A 16,766-nucleotide genomic window follows, 5' to 3' on the forward strand; every position below is an offset into this window, starting at 1 on the left:
CAATGAACATAACCTATGGTAGGTGTCCCACAGGATACCTGCTGAACGACTCCCTGTAAATAGCCTTGTAAAGCCCGGCGTTCAATTCAGGGAAACTAGGACTATTTGGTCTCAAACTGGTATTTCTACAATGTGCATGTATAACACCACAACGGTGAAAAGTGTTCATGATCCAGCAGTGAATCAGAGAAAACCCACAGAAATAGAGACCATGAAAGTGTTTTCTAGTCCTTTTGAATTTAAGGACTCCCCCACCACTAGAACATGGATGATTATCATGTGAAATGTGGTTTGGAAATTCTGCCTTAAACTAATCTTCAGAGAACTCTCACATGTGTTTGCTTTGGGAGAAATAAGATTTATACTGTAAAGTCCTTATAGGGCAGCCACTAATTGAATGAAGTGACTGAGTGCTGAGAACAGAACATAAAAGTGTACTTTATGTCCTTGGTGAGCGCAGTGCCTCTTGACAAACCAGGCACATGCTGATTTCCAGCATAGAAAGCTAATAGAAAGTGCCAGTGTAAGGACGTGGGGAGATTGGTACAAGAGACTGCTTTCCTACAAAGGGGCCTAAAGGCAGAAGAAATAACAGAGACTCTGAGATAAAACACCGAACAGCAGTTGAACCTTCCCTTCACACTGTGTTAAATACTGCACAGTCTCTTGAATTGTCCCCAAACACTTGGTTGACTTGAAGGTTCAGAGAAAGTCAATACTGCACCTGAGATCATACAGACATTGGCACTGACCATGGTATTTGAACTGCTACTGCTTCTGATTTCAAACTGATACCCTTATTGCAACTTAAAACTTCAGAAAGGAAATTGAATGTGGCACTTCGCTTATGTCAGAGGCTATCCACACTCAAATTTCAGTTGTTGGGGGGAAAACATATTTGATGCCTACCGTCATAGATCACTTATGAAGAGATGTATGAGCCCCCTAGGAAGCCTTTGTGCCTGTGAACTCCAAGATATTTCCAAGCACTGTGATCCTTGGAAGCATTACTCAAGATCAAGACAGCCTCTAATCAAGATCAAGACAGCCTCTCATTTACTTCTGTGTCCCCTTAATTGATTTGGACCAAGGCCATCAAAGGCCCTTAGAAAAGCTAGATCAACTCTCTGTGGTATTAACTGGATCTCTATGTCTTGGACCTGTCTACCCTGAAGATTCAGACTATCCCAAAGCTTTAAACTTCCTAGCCAATGGAATGTCTTTGCCAATTCGGACAGATCCTGTTGACTAATAGGAAAAAATCCCATAAATCAAGGGAAAAAAATAAACATTATGCTACATAAGTAACTAAACATTTGATTTTTTAAATTAGCTTATAGCTTATTCTCTCTTCTTTAAAGGGGGTGGGGTGGATAGGGGCTAGAGAGATGGCTCAGTAGTTAAGAACACTAGGTGCTCTTCCAGAGGTCCCGGGTTCAATGACCAGCACCCACGTAGCAGCTCACAACTGTCTATAACTTCTGCTCCAACAGATTTGACCCACTCACACCTGCAGGCAAACTGCCAATGTACATAAAATAAAAATAAATTATTTTTAGCAACAAAGGTCCTTTAGATGAGTAGCAGTTTCTACACAACATAATTCCTCTTGGTAAGACATTCAGAATGTGCTATGATAGCTGATCCCAGAAAAAAGGCAAAGCTTACTAACAGATTTCTCCTTTGAGGGAAGGAGTGGCCATCAATTAAAATGGAGTCACTTGGCTGCACTTTGTTTTTACCTCTTGTTAATCTTGCTACTTAATAACACTTACGTTTGTGTCATGTTTACATGGTCAAAACCCCTTACTGTGGGTACCATCTCACCTTTGTTGGATCTTTAGGATATGTTTCGAAATGATCACTTCAATTTTATAGAAGACTGACCCAAGCACTAGCTTTCTGCTGTCACTACCAGACGCTTAGCAGTACTGCTCTGCCCTTGAGTGTCCTGATGGTAACCTGCATATAGAGAATTTACCTGCTAGAGTTCTTGACTCCAAGCAAATATTACCAGCTATGGGTAATTTAAAGTGCCAATAATGAGAAAAATGAATTTGCTAGAGAAGTAACTAATAAGTCATAGGACCTTAGAAAGCTGTAGGAAGTGTTCAGGGGCCAGGGAGGAAACCCTGCAGGCTCCAGGCCCTTGAGAATGCTCCAGCAGCACGCCAAGGGCCATTTGCACTCAGGATAAAATGTTCTGCAAAACTCTATTTCATCCTCCCTCTTCCTTTCCTTCTCTGGTATAGGATGGTAGCTAGATCTCAGCCCCTGCCCATGATGAAGGTAAAGAAATCTGCCCCATCCAGTGTCTCTAATGAGGCAGAGATGTTTTCCTTCCCATCTTGGACTGTTTTAAAACAAGAAAGATCTGAGATCTTCAGGCTTGCCAAGCTCCGCAAAAGGAACTTCAGACCTACAGTGTTTCGAATCATAATTACCTCTCAAACAAAAGAAATTGCTTCTGTAGTGTGATCTACAATGACCCAAGCCTGAAAAAAAAGAAAAGGACTAGAAAGATGACAAAATGGTCCTAAATATTGGGAAAAGACATAGTTTGCCTATTATTGTCTTGCAGATCTAAATTCTAAGATTCATAATGGTTACACCACTTGCTGAAGGCCACACAATAAGACTACTGGTCTACCCAAATTAAAAGTCAGTGCTTCTTCTTTTTTAAAACTTCCACTCCAATTTCAGTCACATAATTCTTCAAATTACAATCTTTCCATAAGTTTCCACTGCCTTTTCATCTAATTATCCTCTGTTAATGACAGTCAATATACATCTGCTGTGTGTGTATACAGGGGTGAGTGAATAGGTGTGGGTTCATATTTAAGTGCGGATGTTAGTGTACCCTGGCATGTGTGGAGACCAGAGGTCAGTCTCAACTTTCACTCTTCAGGTGCTGCCCACCTTGATTTTTGAGACAGGATTTCTCACTAGCCTGAGACTCTCTGATTAGGCCAAGTTGATCATCCAGGAAGTCCAGGATATCTGTCTGTCTGTATCTCCCCAGTCCCAGCATGTCAACATACCTCGATTCTAGATGATGTAAGATCAACACACCTGGGTTCTAGACAGGAAGTCTGGAGATCCTTGCTTTGCAAACATATTGCTTCATCTTTATGATAATGGAGCTGATTCAGCAATGGAAAGACTATGTAACTATGATATAGAATACAGAAGAAGTGAAAAATATTTTGTGTATAATTACAATCTTATTTGATAATTCGTGGTTTACCAAATATCCCATTGCCAAGAACCAGCTTCTGCTTGGAAAAGAGGTCCTGAGGAAAGAATGTTTGAGAGTGGCAAAAGAACAACTCAAAGTCAAATCATGGGTACAAGCTGACAGTGTGTGTTCTACTTGAGACAACTTTCCAGATAGATCTGTTTGAGACAGCTCTCTGCCAGAGACAGCTCTCTAGGGCTAGAAAAAAATTCTAAAAGCTCTCCATATAGCTCAAAGACTTTCCAACCAAAGTAAAAAAAAAGCAGCTGGGGAAAAAATTCCTTGGATTTTCTGACCAAGTCAGAAATCCTGTTAGAAAAATTCTAAAAGAGCTATAAAGAAATTCTAAAAGAGCTGTGTTCACTCTCCAAGCAGTTCTTTCCAAAACCCAGTTTTTTAATGACAAATCAATTCAGTCATTTACTCCAGGTTTCCTTTTGACTGTCCCTTGATTTAACATCTCTTAGTCCCTTGATTCATAGAAAAAGACAAGTATTTTTTAACATTGCGAATGAGTTCAGAGATCTGCCTGCCTCCGTAAGTAGACAGTAAGTTTAGATGGATGGGATCCAGCTCTGAGATCACCATTCCCACCATGCCTGGACCTAAATGAGCTCTGTACTAAGCTGAGTGTGAACTCAGAAATCTGTCTGCCTTTTTAAGGCAATAAATGTAGCTGGTGGGATCTTGCCCTGGGATGATCACTTCCCAAATCTCTTCGCCACCTTCCTTAATATCTTTCTAACAAGCTGGCTCACAGTGGAGCTGACTCTATTCTTTTAGGTCCATGAAGGCCCTCACATAATTCATATGACATCTTTGTATTTTGCATAGTTGAGAAATTATACATTTTGAACTCATGTTTTCAGAGTTATTTCCCACAGCCTTAAGGGCTTTCCTGAATGTCTCAGCATTTACCATTTTGCTAAGACATTAGACCATTCTCACCTCCCAGACTCATACTGCTTCTAATTGTCATGGAGTCATTAACCTTGGCCAAGAGAATATTTCCCTAAAGAGGAAAATGAAGTAAATATTTACTTTTTTTATACAAACAAGCCTCAGGTCCAACAACTAGCAACACTTGTGGAGGCTCACACCCTGCTGGCTCTATTCCAGGGACTCAAACCATATCACACTGTCCTTCCATAAACCATGCAGGACTTGAGACCCCATGGTTTGTTGCTATATTTCAAAGCCTTGAATAGTGTCTGGCATTTCATGCCAAGATTTAAGATTTAATGATGAGGAACAGAATCTTTCTCTCTAGGACCCTACATTGGGGGGATGTTAAGAGGTATAAAGATAAATTCTTAAAGGACTTAAGAAGGAAACCAGTGAAATGACCCACTAAGTAAAACCCACAACCAAACCTGACGGGGAGTTCAGTCCATTAGACACACATAGTAGGACTCCAACCTCCCCCTGACACACACACAGACAAACACACTAAATTATTTTTGTATTTTTTTAATTTTTATTTATTCTTCTCATATATTACATCCCAACAGCCATTTCCCCTTCTTGCTCCTCTCCCACTTTCTTCCCCAGTGTCCCCATCCACTCCTCCTTCATTTTCCTTTAGAAAAAGACAGGTGACCCAGAGATATCAACTAAGTATGGCATATCAAGTTGCAATAAGATTAGGCACTCCCCTCTTATTAAGGCTGGACAAGGCAATCTAGGAGAAAAGGGGTCCTTAAAGCAGGCAAAAGAGTAAGAGACAGCCCCTATACCCACTATTAGGAATCCCAAAAGAAGACCAAAAATATATATAAACACATCTGTTTTATATATGTGAAGAGGGCCTTCATCCAATCTACTCAGTTTCTCTGGTTGTTCGTTCAGTTTTCCAGTCTCAGTGAGCCCGTATGAGCCTAAGTTGGTTGATTCTGTAGGGTTTTTTTTATGGTGTCCTTGACACCTATGCCTCCTACAATCCTTTCTTTCCATCTTCATCAGTAATCTCCCGAGCCCTGCCTAATGTTTGGATGTGAGTATCTGTATCTGCTTCCAACAGTTACTGGACGAAGCCTCTCTGACAATTGAGTTAGGCATCAATCTGGGGCTCCTGAATACCAGCATGGCCTCAGGTAGAACAGAGGGCTTCTGCTAGAATAATTATTTTTTTAAAGCATGGAGATCTTGGATAGCATACAAAAGAAATGAAGAAAGCCTTAGATAGAAGAGGAGAAGTCTAGGCAGAAGCTGCACAACCCCTCTAGGTGATAGAATTATTCATGGGCAGGAAATTCTGTCTGCATTGTTTCCATGGAAACTCCCATCAGGAGGTCCATGCTCTGAAATTATAACGTCAAAAACTAATTTGTAATCAAAACAATCATGGGCTGAAAATTGCTTAACCTGAAATTCCTGATGCTTAGTGAATATTTTAATTAAATTATAAACCACACCAGGGAGAGAGGAATAAAAATTATATTTGAAGCATGGCTTGGTTAACATTTGTGATGACATTTTAATTGTAAAGATCAAATTGCAGGCAGAGAAATAAAGACAAAGAATAGTTTCCTGGAAACCAGTATGTGAGATGATCCACTGGAGGACTAATTATTAAAGTCAGGAACATCAAAAGTGCAATGAAGAAAGCTTTACTTATGTGGAAGAAGTTAGATAAAAAGACTTAAGGTAGGATTCAGATACTGGGAGAAATGGTCACCCTCCTCTTCCCTTGTATCTCCAAAGTTTGAAGTTTTGTTTATTTGTTTTTTGTTTTGAAAAGGGGGGAGTTTTATGTGATTTTTTTTCTCTGCAGCCTGAGCTGCTTGAGAAACACATAGGCATGTGAGTACAAGCTTACATATTTGGTGCAAATTTGAAGCTGAAGGAGCCTTTCCTCAGAAGTTTGCTTGTGAAATCTTCAACCAAAACGTTCAGATTTTTCTTCAATCATCTGAGTCAAGTAAGAGGCACACTACAGCCCCTGTGCTCAGGTGTGGCTTCGGGAAGGGAGTTAATTAGGCCAAAAACCCTAAGAATTAATAACTGAATTGTTGCCTCCTAGATTGTGCCCCAGACATAGCATTTTTCAGGAATGGCAGCTGTGTTTCAGGGCATGACAAGACCTCCCTGCATTTCATCAATGAAGTTGTTAGAAAGCAATGAATATCCTAGTAAGAGCACCAGTGGAAGGGGAAGCCCTGGGTCCTGCTAAGACTGAACCCCCAGTGAACTAGTCTATGGGGGGAGGGCGGCAATGGGGGGAGGGTTGGGAGGGGAACACCCATAAAGAAGGGGAGGGGGGAGGGGGATGTCTGCCCGGAAACCGGGAAAGGGAATAACACTCAAAATGTATATAAGAAATACTCAAGTTAATAAAAAAAAGTAAAAAAAAAAAAAAAAAAAAAAAGAAAGGAAACACTCCCTTCTCTATCCTAGGCCCCCAGCATTGCTCCAGGTGAAACTATTTTCAGGGATTCCTTCTATAAGAATCTCCCCTGGATGATCCCCTGGGGCTTGAAACTTAATGCTGGTCACTCGTAGGTGGTTGTCAAAGCCTGAGCTCTCCTGTTCGAACAGAGACTTAACCTGCTACCTGTGGACCATCTTCTGTCTCCCTGAAGATAGCTAGCCTGTTACCTGTGAGACACCTTTGCTAGTGTGCACTGTGTGATGACAACGATCATGTATCTGTTCCAATTAGTACTTTCTGACTCACCAAGCCACATTTCCATTTGTGTCCTCAAGTCAACCTGAGACAGTCAGGGAAAACACTATCATCATGACTTTACCTGAAAGGCCCAAGCTTGGAGAGAGTAAGTCATACTTACAATGTAACAGGAGCAACCAGAAACCTGCATGTTGAATTGTACTTCTCTTAGATATTTTTCCAGTTATTTTCATAAACTGGCATAGGAACCAAGCACACCAGTGAAATGAAGTAAACAGATGGCAACTGTTTATTGTTCCTTGAATATCCACAAGATGGCAGCAAAAGATTTTGCACAGACTGTACGAAGGAGGTTTTGTATTTAAATGGTTTTAGTCATGTTATTAACATTAGTTGTTACCACAATGGTAGATTTAAAATATATAATTCAGTGCAAAAAAGGATAAATCAAAACATGAAAGTAGAATTAGTTTATAGTTTGTTTCTCTAATTTTAATTAGAGTCTGCCTTCAAAGACAAAACCAAAGCCCACGATCCTCCTACGTCTACGTACCTAGTGCTGGGGTTACAGCCATGTGCTGTCCTGCTCAATGGTCATCTTATTTTGAAACAAAGCACTGAAGACAAGACAGAAAGCTGAGACTGGTGGTTTCTTGAGAAACCTCAAAAAGGATGGCTCCTTCTTGAATGTGTGTTCTTATCTGAAGGAGGGAAAGCCAGGAGCCAGTGAGAAATCAATCTTCCATGTCATTTAATTTCTTTTTATTTCTTGTTCGATATCTCCCCTAGAGATAGAACTTCTTGATGGATCAATGACACTGTGTAACAAATTATAGACAGAGTTAGTGTCTTTATCTCTCAGGTCTCACAGGCAAAATAAAGTACACTAAACAGTATAGAGCTATTGGATTCTCCTACTTCCAACTGCAATAGAACCCAGGAAGGAGAAGCACTTCCTTTCCTTTTGTTTCCTTTTGTTCCCTGTTCTGTGTTAAGCGGGAGTTGCCTTCATCAATGGAGATCCTGATTATAGCTGTAAATAGGTATGAGATCGTTGTGCCTGGAATCGAGGCTAGGAAATCTTTCCAAATTACCATAAATTTGATTCTGGGTCACTGAGCACCTTATGTAAGCAGACTGTACTTAGGCATTATTACAAGAGCTATAAATAAGTAAAAACATACATACATACATACATACATACATACATACATACATACACACACACACACACACACACACACGAACAAAGGGTGAAGCCGAGTGATGGCGCCTCAGTGTGGACGTTCAGTGAACAGTTTCTCATGCTGTCCATACTCCTCTTTCCACTTTTCCTGAGTTTTAGATTTTCTTTCTGTCATTTTCCTGATGATCACTGCTCAAGAAACAATTAACTCCCATTTTGGCCACTTGGGTAGCCTGTGGTTTTGTTGTTGTTGTTGTTGTTGTTGTTGTTGTTGTTGTTGTTGTTGTTGTTGTTGTTTCTTCCTCCTGGGAAAAGTCTAAGACACACTCTTAAGATAGTATAATTTTGGTTCCCTAACTCCCATCCCTCTGAATTTCTTTTGACAAATATCACATTCTACTCTATTTTTTTAATTTACTCATCAGCTATCTCTGTCTACAAAAACCTTGATAGAGGCTGAGTTACATTGCCATATGGCATATAGCCATCACTGACCCATGTGTCACATCCCCAAGATGTTCTCTGAGTTCTTTGAGAAGGTTCTTTTGGTTGTAGGGAAAATACGAAGATGTAAGACATTTCTACAAACCTCACAGGAATACCTAAGCAGGATCTGTGTGCTCCTTAGCTCCCCACCATAAATCTGAAGTGAGACACTACTCGTCAGATCCAAACAGAAAACACGAGGTCCTATGCAGATGTAAAAGGTAGAGCACATTCAAGATGTGGGAGCAGTGTGAGCGTGCAGACATGGGATACAGAAGATTAATCAAGAATCTTGAATGCCAGGCTGAGGAACTGAGGCACTAAACCAAACAAGGGTGGGAAAAGCAGATGGAGTCCACATGATGTTCAGTGGAACCACAGACTCCTGACCCTTTCACAGTTCTGCCAAGTGAAAGGTTATCACGTCCAACTCATGGAGCCCTCCCAGTCCCTCTGTGCCAGGATTGTGTGTATGAGAGAGAACCGAGAGATAAAAGGATGTACTAAATATGTCTCAGTCATTCATTTCTGCTTAAGCAGACTTGTTACTAGATTTCTCTTCAATTAATAAAATCTTTAAAGCAAGTTTAAATCAGAAGGCATATGCCTGTGCTTTTTCAGAGGCCGTGGTTAGAATCTAATCATCAAAATAAAGTCTAATGTGTAACTTTCTCGTACACAACCAGCCTCGTCCATAAAAGGCTTTCCTTTCTTCATCACCTGACATATTTAACCTTTTACACTTTGTCTAAAATCTTCTTGCTATGCCCAGTTTCTCCTCCAGAATAGAAGCCTTCCATTCATCCTTCAGTTCTTAGGAACTCCGTACTGAGTGTCTTCTCTCCCTATTCCCACAGGATCACAGCAGCACGCACAGAAACGCCTCCAGCTTAGTTAGCTCCCTTAAATCGATGCCCCAACCAGTCTCTCTGCTTGCCATATTAATGTGTAAACTCACGTTTAGTGCTCCACTTCCCTCATTAGACTGTAATCTGGAAAATGTCATTCCTGTTCACTTGATTCATACCAATACATATGACGAATATCATATAAATGCAATGAGTAAAATTCAGTTAGATAACTATATGAAGTAAATAAATTCTGAATGAAGACCTCAGAATATAATAGTTGGCCAAAATTGCACACACCAAATGCATATGGAGTGAGAAGGGTATGGTGTACATGTCACTGATTTTTCTAAGTGTTGCCAACTGACAGCAAGGTGTGTACCCAAGCCGGATTGAGGAATATTTAGAGTTGTATCTAACATCTGTAGTCTTTTATAACAGCAGTCACTAGAGGGCAACATACTCAAACTCAACATCCTTTGGGGCGGCGAGAGAAGAGTAAAATGTTTTCCCCTCTTTTCTGATTAAAATGTGTATGGATAATCTTATGTTTGTAGTAGTTATAGGACCTGTGGGCTGGAGTTTCCATGATTATGGGTTTAACAGTTGTAATTACCTTTCTACTGTGAAATTAAAACGTAGATTAACTGTGATAATCACATCTCCAAGCACAGCAAATATTATCTCACATAAGCCTCCTACCACAGCGCCAGGGAATACATTCTTTTCCCATTTTCTAACAAAATCATTCAGATTCGGTGGCATTAAATGAGTATTTGGCTGTATGGAATTAAAGTACCTATAAAGACTCAACCAGTTCTTAGTTATATTAAGTATTTCACATCCCCTGCCCAACCAGATAGATGGAGAGAAGAGGGTATATTGCTGACCACAAGATGCCATCTGGTGATGCTGTCTCGAGGGTCTATCTCAGTGCTATCTATAGGCATGTAGCCCTGGAGCATCCTTCTGTTCTCTGTGCCAGCTACACTAGGCCTAGGTTTATGGGCCATTTTAGCTGCTATATTTTTAGAGAGGGATCAAGAAGCCAGAGACCATAAACAGGAAGTGTTAGAGTATAATAAAAGGTCAAAGAGAATCGAGATCCCTGAAGAGGAAGGACTAAACCAAGGCTGAAGAAAATGGAGTAAGAACCAGCCACAGTGAGATGGGATTCTATCTGTAATCCCCATACTTTGGAAGGTGAAGCAGGAGGATTGGCATCAGTTTGAAGTCAGTCTGGGCTCTGGTGTATTTTAAATGATGGATTTCAAATAGCGTGTTTCAAATAATGAAGAGCAGAACAATAATTAGATGGCATGAGGTCCAAGTTTGCTGCCTGCGATGTAAGAGTGAATCTGACTTGGCAGAAGTTAAACTAATAATTCCAGAAATCAGAGCATTCAAGCACTGAAGAGGATATGTGTTTGTAAAACCTGAACTTCAGGGTTCACAGAGGGCTGGCCAAACCCTTTCACTGCCTTGATTTAAGTAAACAGCAGTAGTGCCCCCTAGTGGCCCCTATGAGGCCTGCATATACCAGGTACAGCCTTGTGTTCTACTTATGGACGCAGACAAGATGGAGGCATTATAAATTCTAATGGCTGCATCCTGCAAACTTCAGAAAGGTTGGCCTATAGCTCACGTGCTGCTGTTCAGTCCTCACCGCACCTCCTAATGGAGCAGCCAGCAAACGGGATGCAGGAATACCATTATCTTCAGCTTGGGAGATGTGGGAAGTGTCTCCTCTGTTCAAGATGCTCTGTGTCCATGGGGACAGTGGGGCTGCTGAGTCTTCACCTCTGAGTTCACTCCGATGACTCAAGTATGAACTTGCTGAGAAATTGGCTGTGCAGGGTGTCACTCAGCACACTCAGATCTTCATTACAGGAATCGGGTGGCTTGATAACCACCACCATGTTGAAAGGCCTATAGGGATGCTGGGAGAAAGTATCTGGCCAGAGGGCTTCTGGGAAAAAGGACCAAACCAGCGCCTACTGTGTTTAGGTTCATTTGACACAGGGAAGGGTTTAGTCATTGTTGGCTATTATTTTGGTTGTTGACACATTTGTCAGGCCTTGCTATGAAATGCATGCTAACTCATCGGCACTGGCACTAAAAACTACAATCAGAAGCAAAGGGGCACTGATATCGAAGAAGCTGTGAATCAGGTTTCTGTCGTGCAACACCAACGATCTTCAACACATCACTTGGGCTCAGGCTTCACACCTAGACTATTGATGACTTGGTGTTGCTGCTCACTCCACTAAACATACTATACACAACAGAATCTCATTGACAATGCTGTAGTTGCTCATGTAGAAGCCAATAGGTAACCCACAGGGGCCTGGAGAACTTACCACAAAGTATTCCTGCCTTTTGGTCTCCATGGTAACTAGAATTTTTGCGTTAATTTTCAAAGAGTAAAAAGAAAGTTTGAATCAGAGCAGAATTTGAACTCAGCTTCTCTACTACTTAGATGTGGGAATCTTTGAATATGTCTTTGCTGTATCTCTTCATCTATAAAATAAAGCCAATGACCTGACTCAACAATCCTTATAGGCTTTAATTGTATTATGGGGAAGACTACGTAATCTGCATCATAGTAACCAATGTCCAGTGGTCAGTCTTCTCTGGCAACAACACCAGCTACCTCAGAGTTAATAGTTCCACAAGCTGAGCTTGTCTCAGCTCTAAGAGCAAATGTCTCCAGTTTCCAAGTAAATGCTTCATCTGAGCCTGGTGACAAGGTCTGGGTCCTACCACATAATCTGACCTCCAGTGCATTTTCTCACTTTACTTCTTTCCTGGGTAGCACCCAGGGATCTAACATTCTCAACACTCTTTCTGTCCTCTCTCAGTGAAGTCAGATGAAGTGGTTCACAATGGCTTAAATAAGGTAAGTGACCGCAACTACCTGTATCAGTGTTTTAACAGTGTTAGGTCTTAAGTCCAAGGCTAATTAAGGTCATCTTAATTAACTACTGGGATACTACAGTTCCCAGTAACCATAAAGGAGGCCTTGCAGGAACACAGTGCTCCATGGCATCTCTAAAGCCAGTACATAAGGTTATGCTGTCTTTAATGGGAAACCTTGGACTCTTACTAATCCTCATATATGATACAGCACCTGGTGCATTGTAGACAATTAGTAAATGTGAATTTAAATGCTTTGGAGGTCATGTCAGGTGTTTAGATATAGTGTGCGTGTGTGTTTGTGTGTGTGTGTGTGTGTGTGTGTATGTGTGTGTATGTGCATGTTCAGGTATAAGTATGTATGTGTGTGTGTTCATATAAGACCATGTGTATGTGTATGTATATTTACATGTGATTACATATATATATGTATATGTATATATATATATATATATACCAAGGCTGGAGACTGCAATGTCCCCAGCTGTGGGGCATGGGGTGAGGTTTCTATTGTTGTGAAGCAACACCATGACCACAGCAACTCTTATAAAAGAAATCATCTACTTGGGGCTTTCTTGCAGTTCAGAGGATTAATCCATTGTCATCGTGGCAGGAAGTATGACACGCAAGCAGACATGGTGCTGGTGAAGTAGCTTAGAGATCTACATCTGGATCAGCAGGCAGCAGGAAGGAAAAAAATGAGACACTGGATCTAGCTTAAGCATTTGAAACCTCAAAGCCACCACCAGTGATGCTTCCTCCAAGGCCACACCTATTCCAACAAGGTCACACCTCCTAACAATGCCAATCCCTATGAACATATGGGGGTTATTTTCATTCAAACCACCACAGGGGGATTATAGGTGCATACTGACCTGTTTACTCAGGCTCTTAGCATTGAATCCAGGTTTTCTCAATTACATAGCAAGCACTTTACTGACTGAGCTATCTCCCCAGCCTGCTCAGATATGTTTCTTGGCCCACACAACCACTAAAGACACACAAAGCATTTGGCTGAAGGGAGTTGGGAGAAACTAAAGCACAGCACTTTTCCTCAGTTAAAAACAAAGTAGAAAAAAAAAGATTTGTCTAGAAAATGTCATAGGGCCACCAAGATGGCTCAAAGGTTCAGGTGCTTGTGACAAGTCAAGCCAGCAGGATCCCAGGACCCACATCATAGACAGAGAGAACAATTCCCACAAGTTGTCCTCTGACATGAGCATGACCACACAAATAAACACATACAACCTATAAACATAACATAAATATAAAATATAAACACATACATGTGCACGAACAAATAGTAAATAAATAAAAAAGAAAATATTCTGTACTGGAAGGAATCATACAAGTGAAATTTGAATTGGACTTTCTAAAACAAGGAGGCTGTGCAGAATGTGGCAGTTGACAAAGTCCCATAGACAATACCAAACCAAGAGATGTTCCAAAGCTTTAGGCAGATGGTGTTAATGGCAAGTTTTTTTAGATAAAAGCTCACTTGGAAACCTGTACCTTAGGGTCCATTTTCCTGTCTCTGTTTTAATTTTCTTCGATCACTTTGAACACTTCTCCTCCCACAAAGCAAATCCTTTTACACTTCTCCCACATATGCTTTGGGGGGAAACAGCATTACTGCTGTGTGTGCTGTGCTGACTTCCTTGGATCTACTTCCTGGAGTATGCCTCAGAGCAAGGTTCAGCTCCTTAGAGCACGGTTTCAATGTTGTTCCTTTATTACAGTGCCAATTTGTCCTTTTTCTTAACCTCTGATAAAAAATAGGAGTATAGTGTCACCTCCATAGTTCCAAGACTAAACTTTTCATCTTAAACTCATATTCCCACCTTCCGAAACTACTCTGGCAAGGAGAACCAGCTAGATTTAGTTGGAAATTTTGACTTCACGAAACAAATGTCATCAGTTTTACACACAAAATAATGTTTTGGGTTTTTTAGTCTAGCAACTGCATACCCCTGAAGAACAATTTTTAGAATTTGCCTTCTATTCATATTTTAAAAATGAAATAAAAGACTTTTTAGTGGCCAACAGCAGTGGGTTTGGGTTAAATGATACAGAGTTGGCATTTTTCTAGGTAAGCATTTCCAGTTTCATGGTTGCTGTCATGAGACTATAGTTTTCCATGTATCTGTATATGTAGAATTATTACAGATGCTTCCTTTGATCTAGAACTGTTGGTTAGAGGTGATGATTGTGGAAAAACACTTTTAAATTCCATGTGTTAAAAGAATAACTGTCATTTGTTGAATGAATTTTTATATCTTAGTCTCAATATAGCCCTTCTCCCCTTTGGAAGTAGCTATTCTCATCATCATACAGAGTTAAAATCCTAAAGTGTAAGGCTATGGACAGAGATCATATAGTTCCCTTTGCCCTGTAGATGGATGGGTGGATGGATAGATAAATAGATACATACATACATGCATACACACACACACACACACACACACACATACATATATACATGCATACGTGCTAGAGAGATACATAGATATATAGATAGACTAGTGATAACCAGTTCTTGGAAATGCAGTACCGATTTTCATTCATGATATTGCTCATCGTTTGATTTATTTTCAGGCACATTTTTTTTATTTTCTACATCTAAGTTCTTGAAATGAAATCCTATAAAGTAGGGTACTCTCTTGTTGACAATGAGCACCTCAAGAGTAAAGGCTGTCTCTTAAATATGTACAAGCTTGAGACATGGCAGAGAACCTGTTCTTATCAAACAAGTACCACTAGAACCAATTATCAAGTAAATAAATACAAGGTTTTTGCAATGTAAGCAGGCAAAAGAGGTTTATAATTCTTTCCAGGCAAGATTAGACTGCAACATTCTAACTACAGAGGAACTTGTACAATATTTTTGTTTATTTCATAAGTAAAGTGACTAAGGCACAAAATTCTAAAACTAAAAGGTACAGAGTGTAGAGCCACAGTCAATGACCTGTCCCTGGGTAATATAAGCCTGTGATAACATAAGAAGACTAATCGAAATTAGCATGTTACCTTAAGTGACTTCTGTTTTTCAACTGTGTGTGTGCGCGGTTGTGTGTATATGTGTATATGAGTGCATGTGTGTGCGTTTTAAAAACTGCAACATCACTTACTTCCTTTAGAGAAATAGTTACTGTTCTCATTGCATACAGTATTTGATGGAAATTGACATTCACCAGGATCTTCCAGATGTCAGACAGTGGGCAAATATCAGTTTTGCCTTTAAAACAAACCCTGTTTGCTAACATTTGGGTTAATCAGTGTTCTGAAAAGAAATTTACAGGACCAAATCACAAGTTAAAAAAAATTAAGTAAATATAAGAGATAGAGCTATACACATTTTCTAGAAAATATGTTGTAAATTATACATTTTGTTGGTGAGTTATAAATGCTTCATGAATATTTATTCACCTCCTATGTATGTGCACTAACTGGTTTTACGTGACACCTTGACACAAGCTGGAATTTTCACAGAGAAAGGAGCCTTAATTGAGGAAATGCCGAAATGCCACCATGAGATCCAGCTGTAAGGCATTTTTCTCAACTAATGAGCAAGGGGGAAGGACATGGCCCATTGTGGGTGCTGCCATCCCTGGGCTGGTGGTCCTAGGTTCTATAAGAAAGCAAGCTGAGCAAGCCAGGGGAAGCAAGCCAGTAAGTAACATCCCTCACAGCCTCTGCATCAGCTCCTGCTTCCTGACCTGCTTGAGTTCTAGTGCTGACTTCCTTTGGTGATGAACAGCAATATGGCACTGTAAGCTGAATAAACCCTTTCCTCCACAACTTGCTTCTTGTTCACGATGTTTTGTGCCGAAATAGAAACCCTGACTAAAACAGTACGCAGAAACTACATCTTTTTCTTGCTAACCTAACTTTTTCATTATATCTACCTTTTGGAAAGGCAATATTTACAAATAATGTATTCTTTGTAAATGGAGGTTCTGCAGGAATAATGACTTTTACTTAATATAACATTCAAGGTTTTCACATTTCTCCAAATGTAGTTCTCCCTTCCTTAAGTGTTTCTTCAACTTGAATTTTCTAGCTAAAATCCATACCAAAAATTTTTTTTATTTAAAGGCAGCTTGTAAAATTTTGATTACTTATTCTTCTCTCAAACAGTAAATACCTTCCACAGTTCCCCCTCCCCTTTCCTCCCAGTTTTTCCCTTCAACCTTCTCTCTCCCTACATCCACTGCCCTTCCATTTCCTTCAGAAAAGAGAAGGCTTCCCAGAGATATCAACCCAATAAACATAACAACTTACAATAAGGCTGAGCACAAACCCTCATATCAAGGCTGTATGAGGCAACCCAGTAGGGGAGAAAGGTCCCACGAGCAGGTGAAAGAACCATAGAGACCCCACACTCCCATTGTGAGTAGTTCCGCAAACCTCCCAGGCTAAAGAATGACAGCATGTACACAGAGAACTTATCACAGTCTCACGTGG

At 40.3% G+C, this 16,766-nt stretch overlaps 1 protein-coding gene and 1 non-coding gene across 24 annotated transcripts in view; one reads left to right on the forward strand and one right to left on the reverse strand.

Annotated features, from left to right (window-relative positions):
• Positions 1 to 16,766, forward strand: part of Dlg2 (discs large MAGUK scaffold protein 2) — a 2,073,609-nt gene that overhangs the window by 1,729,755 nt on the left and 327,088 nt on the right.
• Positions 3,520 to 3,583, reverse strand: LOC120100216 (U7 small nuclear RNA). Its single transcript, XR_015655717.1, has one exon. It is a non-coding gene; the product is annotated as a U7 small nuclear RNA (small nuclear RNA).

The sequence above is a fragment of the Rattus norvegicus genome, chromosome 1, assembly GCF_021556685.1.
Source record: "Rattus norvegicus strain SHRSP/BbbUtx chromosome 1, alternate assembly SHRSP_T2T, whole genome shotgun sequence".
Lineage (NCBI taxonomy): Eukaryota > Metazoa > Chordata > Mammalia > Rodentia > Muridae > Rattus > Rattus norvegicus.